Source organism: Elaeis guineensis, chromosome 3, assembly GCF_000442705.2.
Source record: "Elaeis guineensis isolate ETL-2024a chromosome 3, EG11, whole genome shotgun sequence".
Taxonomy (NCBI): Eukaryota; Viridiplantae; Streptophyta; class Magnoliopsida; order Arecales; family Arecaceae; genus Elaeis; species Elaeis guineensis.
The window spans coordinates 76,310,042-76,319,761 of record NC_025995.2 but is presented as its reverse complement, the minus strand read 5'-3'; positions in this window follow the sequence as shown (position 1 = coordinate 76,319,761).

The following is a 9,720-nucleotide window of genomic DNA, read 5'->3' as shown; positions in this document are numbered from 1 at the left end:
AAAAGAAAGGGGTCTTGGCATAAAAAAATATCAAGAATACGAACTTTGCATTGTTGGCTCGATTGACTTGGAAATTCCTCTCCGATTGAAGTTCTACCCTGGTTGAAATTGATTAATAGCTCATACTATCAAAGAAAATGATTTGGTATGTGTAAGGACTTAGTTTTTTTCACATGAATCTTAAAGCAGAATAAAAAAAATTTAAAACCCATGTGTTAGCTAGCATGTGAGGCAGAAAAGGACTTCCAATGGAGTCCAGCTTCCCTTTTCAAAACCTACCAGGAGTGGGCTCTAGAGCTCATTGGAGCTCTAGAGCTCATCTATAAAAACCCTCTCCTCCCCCTTTAGATGAGTCGCCCCTCAACCGTGAGTGATTGCCAGAGAAAATCACTCAGATTTCTCTGATTTTTCGATGACTCTGCTCCATGATTCACCATTGATCCACCATCAGAGTTAAGGTAAGTGGGTCCCAACTCCATCTCCATCTTCTCCATATCTCTTAGTTATCGCAAATAACTAGTATATGATCGGCAAGTCATCAGATTTCCCTTAAAATCGAGATCCCCTATTTTGGCCCTTCTTTTCCTTGTTTTGCTGACCACCACTGGTGGGTTATTGTCAGACTATGTTTGGGGCTGCATCATCGAGTCTCCAATGTCATATGGTTTGGGGGCTGTCAGACGTCAGGCTTGCGATCAAGTTTGGGGAAGAGGAAGAGAAGGGAGTATCCCCTATTTTAAAGAAGAAAAGACCCCCTCTTCTCTCTCCTCTCTTTTATCTCTTCTCTCTCTTTTTTTTCTTCTCTAGCTCTCTCTCATCTCTATTTTACTTTCTCTTTCTAGATGATGCATGTGAAAGGGAATTCGCAAAGCTAGTATTGAACCTGTGGTGACCCTAGTAGAGGGTCCATGATGATATCAGTCTCTACCTTGATTTTCATAAGATAACCATCATTAGCAATGTTTATTTTGAATATGATGAATTCTTACTTCTTGATCTGCCTAGTCAAGTCACGTAGATCTGATCCACTCAGATTGCCAAGTATTGTTATCTGGATAGTTATGTTCTTCTTTTTTCATGATTTTTCAACCCAACCATGATCATTTTATGATTTCTTCTGGTTATTGATTTTGATTGTGTATGGATGTGGTCAATATAATGAAAAGATGTCAAGGAAGGAGATGTACGCTTTGATTCCTAAATCAAGATAAAATTTTAAATATTTATTTATTAAATAGTCATGTATTAATTAGGATTGATAAATTTAAAATTTAGAATAATTCGGATATTAAAGCTTGGAAACTAAAAATCTAATAATAATATATTATTTATTGAGCTGATAGTTGATTGACGATCAGTTCGAATTATATTGATTAATTGGACATGCTAAGTGTGGACTAGTAAACATTGCGGCCAAGGTCATCATCAATAGAGATTAAAATTTCTGAACATTGATCATCTATTGATATAAAAATTATTTTATATATCAGTGATTTTGGTTTATATATTCTTGATAGTGACATATTATATACTTAATTGTTAAATATATATTTTTGACTTGTATGATGATATGTATTACATATCACTGATTCTAACTTGAGTGGATTTTCATAATCATATGCATCAAATTTTACAAAAGAGTGTGATCTTTAATTTCAATCTAACAAGCTTATAATTGAATTATGTGACTAAATGCGGGGTCGTGGTGCTCTGGACAAGCCATTTTGTTAGTGCTTTGCCATAGGCTTGAAACACAACCGTAATAGCATGAGGTCAAATATTTATGGTCTTTTGAACCAGCCACTTTATTAATACTCCACTACAGGCTTAAAATATAGTCGTGGTAGTTTCAAGTTAAGCACCTATGTTTTTTGGACTAGTTACTTTCTTAGTACCCCACCATAGACTTGAATCATGGTTTGGTAGTCCATAGGCAAACCACTTTGTTATCCTATCATGGATGGTTGTAGTAGTCCATAGGGCTAGTTACTTTTGTTGCCTACCATAAGCTGAAAACGTGGTCGTAGTAGTCCAAAGCCAAGCACCTTTATATGATCTGATCCGATGTATGTTGGTTTAAGATAATAGTATGATATGACTCATTGTACGAAAGATATAATTATTATGCATTTTTATGAATCATAGTATCTTTTAGTATATGATTTATATAAGTAAAAACCAATATTAATTTCTCATTTATTGTTATTATATTGATATTAGGATGTGAAAATTCTTACTAAACTGTAAAACTCATAACCCTCCTCTTTTCATTTTCAAAGTTATAGGCTACCTGTACTTGGCTAAGGTTGGAATTATGATTTAAAAAGATTAATTAGATAGAACATTAGCAATATTAGTAGGATGATCGAGTCTTATAAATTGTGTAAGATTTGATATTTGTTAATATAGAATATTTTTATAAAATTTTGATAAATAATGGTCATGGAATTTTGAAATTGTAACGAATGTTAAATCTTGCATGCTTTAGAGTCTTGTCCTAGAGAATGTACGGTCGTCACATAACCAATCCGAATGTTGGGTTAGTATGAAAGTCAAAAAAAGCAGTATTAAGCTCTCTCCAATTAGAAGGATACTAGTAAGGACCTCAATGCATATAGAAATTGCACGAACAGAAAATATAAGTCACATTAGATTTGAGAGGATACATGGATTAGCATGGTCCCACTTGCCTAACTTGTCAGTTATCTATTCTCCATTCAATTAATGAAAATGTCACAGTAGCCTCCCAATGGAACTAGAGGAATCTCTGCTAGAAGATTAGATTGCATGGTCCTCTCTCTCAACTGCAAATAGCTCAGTTGTAAAATCGTACTAATCGCCTCTCTCCCATTAGACCATCAAGAATAGCTAACACTAGTGTTTGAAAGTTTGCCGGCAATGGATCCTTCACCATGGACTCTTATTATAAATTCATCAATAATGGAGGCCTTCTTGTCCTTACAACAATGTTATTTGGAAAGCAGCTATATATTCTCAAGAAATTCAAGTTTTTCTTTGGCTCGCTTTGAAGAATAGACTTCTCATGGGGGCGGTACTCACATAAAAATGATGATCGGTTCATCATGCATCTATTTCCTATATATAAGAAATATAGGAGTTTTCAGCTTTAAAATAATTTATCTAGGTCTTTTGTTCTTTGAGCAGAAATATTCTACCAAATTTTATCTCTCTTTTTTCTTCAAAAAAATTCCTAACTCATGAAAGTGTCATTATGTGACATAGCTTGGATCCAAGGAATAAATCTATTCCGGAGTATGTTGCCTCTGCGCGGGCATCAAAATATCTATTTTTCGGACTACAGAGAGGGTCTTAATCTCCCAGATTTTTTTGCACACGTCCATCTCCTCTATCCACATCATTACAGCAATCCAATGTTCTCACAGGAGAGGCCAGAGTTAGCCTGCTGCGTACTTGAAAATTTTGGTGGAATAGTTTGGAATCAACTGCAGGTAATTTCAGGTACGTATTTTGAGTCATAATGGAATTTTTTCTTACGTGAAATTGGGATGTGATGGAATTGTGGCGATCACATTAAGGAAATCGTTTCAAAATCTCGGTTAACGAGGAAAAGTAAATCTAAATAATACAAAGCGTGGAAGAGCTATCGGGAATGTTTCGGCCATTTGCCAAAACTCACTTACCTAGCTGTGATCTGCTCAAGTGTTTTAGTAGGACACACATCTTTGGACCTCAGTTGTATAAGTTAACAGAGGCATCTCCAATCCATCCTTTCAAGCAGCCCGAACCAAACTCACTGCTTGTTTCCAAGACAAAGTAAAGAAATTAAAAGATTAAAACAGACCAATCATGTTGCAGACCTTCCCCACCAAAATTACATGGCTCAAGCCAATCCAAATGAAATTCACACAAAACTATTCGGCTAATATTTTACAAATATAATGCTGTGTATAGTAGCTTATAAGTCACGAGTATTGTTCAGTCATCTACAAATCAAAAATCATGACTGTCGCGGCCAAGAGCTTATAGCTCAACACGTAAGTATCATCTGCTTTAGTTTATGAGCCTCACAATTTTGACCTTCAAAAAGCATCTTACATGAGAAGAGTGGTCTCTTCCCAGATAAGCTAGGGTCTCTCTTGACTCACAACTAATGTGAGACTAATAATGCCCTCCCTCTTAAACCACAACATAATAATCCTTCAAATCAAAGTAGAGTTTGTGTCCTCATCCTTATTTTTACCACAGTCCTCCAGTAAAAGGGAAGTCTATGTACAGACAAGATATCCCTCCTCCTTATTCTTACCATATCTCCTCCAGTCAAGGAGGAGTCTGTATACGGATAGTAGAGACCCCATAGTCAAAGGGACGGTCCCCTACCTGGTGCGCAATTATTGGAACCAAGGGCTCATGGCTGAACATGTGAGGTATTGATTCTCTGGCCTATATGCCTCATGATTTTATCCTTCAAAAAATACCTCATGTGAGAAGAATAGTCCTTTTCTAAATAAGACACAGAGTCCCTCTTGATGCATAATCAATGTGAGACTACTGATATCCTCCCTCCTATACCACAATAGTACCTAATTGCTAAAGCTCAAACCTCTTCCAATGGAGATAAGCATGTTATAGAGAATACGAGAAAGAGAATGCGAGAGAGAGAGAGAGAGAGAGAGAGATTTAAAAGTGTATTTATTAATTTTTGTAAAAAATAGGGTGAAATCATCGTAAGTAACTCAAAAGATTCCTTAAAATACTTGTCTCCCTCATATTTGTGTGGGTCTGTGTTGATCCTATGATTGATTTGATGATTAATAGACTTTGAGTAATTATGAGTCTAATCATGTATTTCAAAGATAAATATAGAATTTTTTAGATATTTAAATTGAAGAATTCATCCATAGAAAAGATTATCTCGAAAGAAGCTAAGCCAAAGAATTCAAAGAAGAATTTTTAAATTTCAGACTCAATGGAGTCGGCCTCAAAAGGCTGGGAGCCAACCCCTACACTGAAACAGGCTAAAAACAAAAAATTTTTAAGTTTCAGATCGATTAAAAGTCGATCTCAGGGAAGAGGAGTTGACTCTGGCACGTTGGAATAATACTAGTACGTAGACGAGTTGACTTTTATGAAGGATGAATCGTCTCTCTCAGAGAATATAAAAAGCTGATTTTTTCTGATCCTATGGCCAAGTTGACTCATGTAGAGTTCAAGTTGACTCGTGGGTAGCTAAAGTCGACCCCTAAAAAGTTAGAGTCGATCCCTGGCACGAGAATAGTAATAACGGCTAGTTTTTTGCAAATTTCTAATAGCTAGTTTTTGCATCTAATAGCTATTCTAAGGATTCCAATGGTCAAGACTCACTCTTCAGCCACTTCCAAGTATATTAAAGACTAAAGAATCAATTGTGAAGGAAGTCAGCTTTTAAAGTGTGATTATCATCAACTTCTTTTATATCCTCCCAAGTTTCGATTGAAGAAGAAGTCAAGCTTCAAACGAGTAATTCATTAGCTTCTTCTCCATACTCTAAAGAGTTTAATTTTATGTTTTTATTTTATGCTAAAATTTTATATCTTGTATTTTATTTTTTTATAGATTTTTTTAGAAAAAAAATTAGGATCAGATCCATCCAAGTTTGAAATTGGACTTTGTAGGTTTTGATTGGTGAGCCTGTAAAATTAACTGAATTGATTATGAACCCAAAAAATAATTGATGTATAAATTATGGTTGGTGATCCCATAAAACCAACCAAGGTTGTTTGTGATCCCAGATAAAACAAACATACTGTAATTGGAGAGATTATAGTGAAATTTGTAAGAGGCTCTTGGAAAATGGATGTAGGTATGGGGTTGTATCGAATCACTATAAATTATTTTATATTTGTATTGTGGTCTTTGCTCTCTTGCTTTACTTGCATAGCATCATTTTAATTCTTGCATAATTTTTCTTATTCCTTAAATTCCGTTGCTGCATATTGTTCATATTTCATAAGCACTCAAATTTAGTTTAATTTGAAGCGCATGCTTGTTTAGATTTCAATTTAGCTAAAATTTTAAAGAACCCAATTTAACTATCCTCTTGGGTTGCTATCTTTCTAAGCAATAATTGATATCAAAGCAGATGTTCTAATATTGTTTGTTGACCTAGAGGTCTTAAGTTAAAGATCATGACAATCCTGATTGATTCCTCATTTATCGAAGATCAATCTATATCTAGACCACTATTTAATGGCATCAACTATGCATTTTGGAAAGCTAAAATGAATATTTTCATACAAACTTTAGATTATGACATGTGGAGAGTCATAATTAATAGACCATACACACCCACAATTGAAGTAAATAGAGTGTCCTCCACCAAAATTGAAAAAGAATAGAATGAATTTAATAAAAAGATGGCATAATTAAATACAAAAGCTATTAATATTCTATATTACTCCTTAGATGTCAATGAGTTTAATAGAATATCTACTTGTATATTCATAAAAAAAATTTAGGATAAATTAAAAATAACTTATGAAGAACTAGTCAAGTTAAGAAATCTAAAATTAATTTGCTTATTCATAAGTATAAAATATTTAAAATAGAACTACATGAATTTATTTCTAATATATTTTTTAAATTTACTGATATTACCAATATTTTAAATAGTTTTGGCAAAATCTATTCTAACTATGAGCTTGTTTGCAAGGTTCTAAGGTATTTGCTAAAGACATGGAACCTATAGTGATAGTGAATAAAGAAGCAAAGGATCTCACCAAGCTATCCACGGAGGAGTTGATAGGTTCACTTATGACACATGAGTTGAATATGCATCAAAAAGAGGAAGAAGAAGAGCCAAAGAAGAAGAAGATCATCACATTCAAATGAACCACCAAATTTAAGGATAGTGATGAGTAGGAAGATCAAGATGAAGAAGAAAGTAAAGATGAAGATCAGGACTTGACGTTACTCACTACAAAATTCAAAAAATTTTTAAGAAGAAATGGATGAAGAAAAGAAAGACAAAAAAGATGAAGAAAGAAATGTCATTTATTACAAATGCAACAAGCTGGGGCACTAAAAATCAGATTGCCTCTTACTCAAAAGAAACCCTAAAAGAAGTAAGAAAAGACTATGATGGCTATTTGGGAAGATAGTAATATTTCTAGCTCGGATGAAGAAGAAGAGGAAGGTATTGTAGATCTATACCTCATGGTGAATGGTAATGAGGTATGTTGGTGCAGAATTTCGCCGACGTCGGAGAAGCTGGAGTTGAGATGACCGCAGCCGCCATCGGGACCTGCAAGAAAGTCTAAACCGGAGTTGGAGGTGCTCCGACAAGACCCTCCGACGCTCAAGTCAGTGCTCTGCCTCAACAGAAATGGAGTGCTCGAATAAAAATTTTAGCAGAGTTTTGAGATAGAGTTTTGAGCTTAGAGAAGAACGTATCTGGGGGTTCCTTTTTATAGACAGAGAGCGTAACTGATTGACAGCGACGTCTGTAACCACCTAATAGGGGGCCGTTCAGGGCCACGTGGAGTTTGTTACGGAGAGTAGTGGCGTCAGGGCCGTTCAGGGCCACGTGGAGTTTATTACGGAGAGTGGAGTGGTGTCCGTTGTCGTGACTTACCAGAGAGTGGTGGAGCCACGTGGACTCCATTACAGAGCGTGGAGTAGGGTAGTGGCCATTGTCGTGACTTGTCAGAGAGTTCGGATCTGTCGGCTGAAGCTCGGTTGGGATGTCTGATGGAGTGGAATGGCTCTCTATCTCATCAATCCAGGAGAAGCTCGGATATTTTCGAGATTGCTGATGGGTCTACTGTTGTCAGGTGCCTAGAGCACTGATGCTGCAGGCGAAAACCATCTGTCGTAGAAGCTCGGACGGAGACTTTCTGTTGGGAAAGTCCGATTTCATGAGAAATCCGGCAAAGGATCGACCGGTAGTGGACTTTGGATGGCGTTGGGGAGGTTCGTCTGCTGGAGGGGTCTTGGAGGATCCTGTGGAAATTCGGTTGGCGTTGTTGAAGTCTGACTGACACTATTGAAGGTTGATGGCCGGGGAGGTACGGCAGACATCGGGGGTGGTTGGTCGTTGTAGAAATCCAGCTGCTGGAGTCCGTCTGTTGTAGAAGTTCGTCCGAAATCTATCTGCTACGGAAGTTTAGGCGGAGTCCGATTCTTATAGAAGTCCAGATGGGGATCGCTTATTGAAGAAGCTAGGCTGAAGTCCGTCTGTAATAGAAGTTCGGAAAGGAATCCATTTACAGTAGAAATCCGGAGTAGACCGCTTGTAGTAGAAGTTCGGAGTAGAGATCCTGTCGGTGGAGGCTGTTCATCGTAGAAGCTCGTCTGTGATCCACCCACTGTAGAAGTTCGGATGGAGCCTGGCTCTAGTAGGAGTTCGGATGAAGTCCACCTGCAATAGAAATTCGAGGTAGAGGTCCGGCTCTCGCAGGAGCTCGAGTGAAACCCAGAAGGCGATCGACCACCATAAAAACTTGGATGGAGTCTGGTTACTGTAGAAGTCCTGCTGTTGGGGAAGCTCGGCCATTGACGAAGTCCGAAGAAGTTCGGAGTAGAGTCGATCGTGGCTGGAAGAAGTCTGAAAGAGATTCGGAGAATAGTTGATCATGCAAAAAATCGGCTGATAACGGAGTTCGGAGGGCGTTTGGAGCAATCCGATAGATGAATGGAGAAACTCATGATTAGAGAAGCCCGGATGCCATTACGGAAGCTCGGACGGTCGAGGAAGTTCCAAAAGATGCCACACATCGGAAGCCGAAAAGCCCTGGAAGAGTCGGTCATTTACAAACTTCGGCTGGGAGTATTTTATACCCAACAAGGTATATCTTGAAAACTTCTCTAAATTTTTTTTAACAAATTATATGAAATCTTTAATGATCTAATGGATGAATATAAAAAGTTAAGCTAAAAAATAAGGAGCTTAAAAGTTCAAACATATCTTTAGCTAAAGAAAAGAATAGGATTTTGATGAAAAAAGATGATCTTTTAAAAGAAAACAAAAGAAAATATTAAATGAGAAAAATTTTTTCTGAAATCTAAAAAATCTCTTATGAAAGAAAATCCTAATTTAAGAAAAGAAATTGAAACATTGAAGCCTATGCTTGAAAATTTTATAATTAGTTTATAAAAGTTTCAATTAATTTTGAATAATCAAAAGGTTATTTTTGATAAAGTTGCAATTAGTTTCAATCCTTCAAAAAGACAGATTTATCAAAAATATGTTTAATAAAGTTTTACATGAAAATCATTCTATAGTTTATTTCAAATATAACAAAATAGATCACAAAATTTTAGAATATAATGTTAAAAGAAATTTAGATTCCAAAAAGAATCATATGCACTAATTCTAATGGATCCAAGATGTCTTGGATATCAAATTTAGAAAGTGATTTTACAAGTATACCAAGCATTCAATGGCATAAAAAGAGCAAATTCTTGAAAATAGATGCTTAGGATTTTAGATGAATAGGTGATATTGCTTGATAAAAGCTAAACTTTCTCACATTATACCATCACTAATTTTTGATATTATTTTGTTTGAATAATTGATTTTGATGCTTCATATATATGCATGATATTGTAATGATATCTCAATTGCTTATTTGAATACATTGATAAATTTATTCTCTTAATTCTAGTATCATATTGATTGTTATGAGCATAAGTTTTATTTTAATTTCTATATGTTCTCAATTCCTCATAACATGATATCACTTGTGAAACTTAAATTAAAAT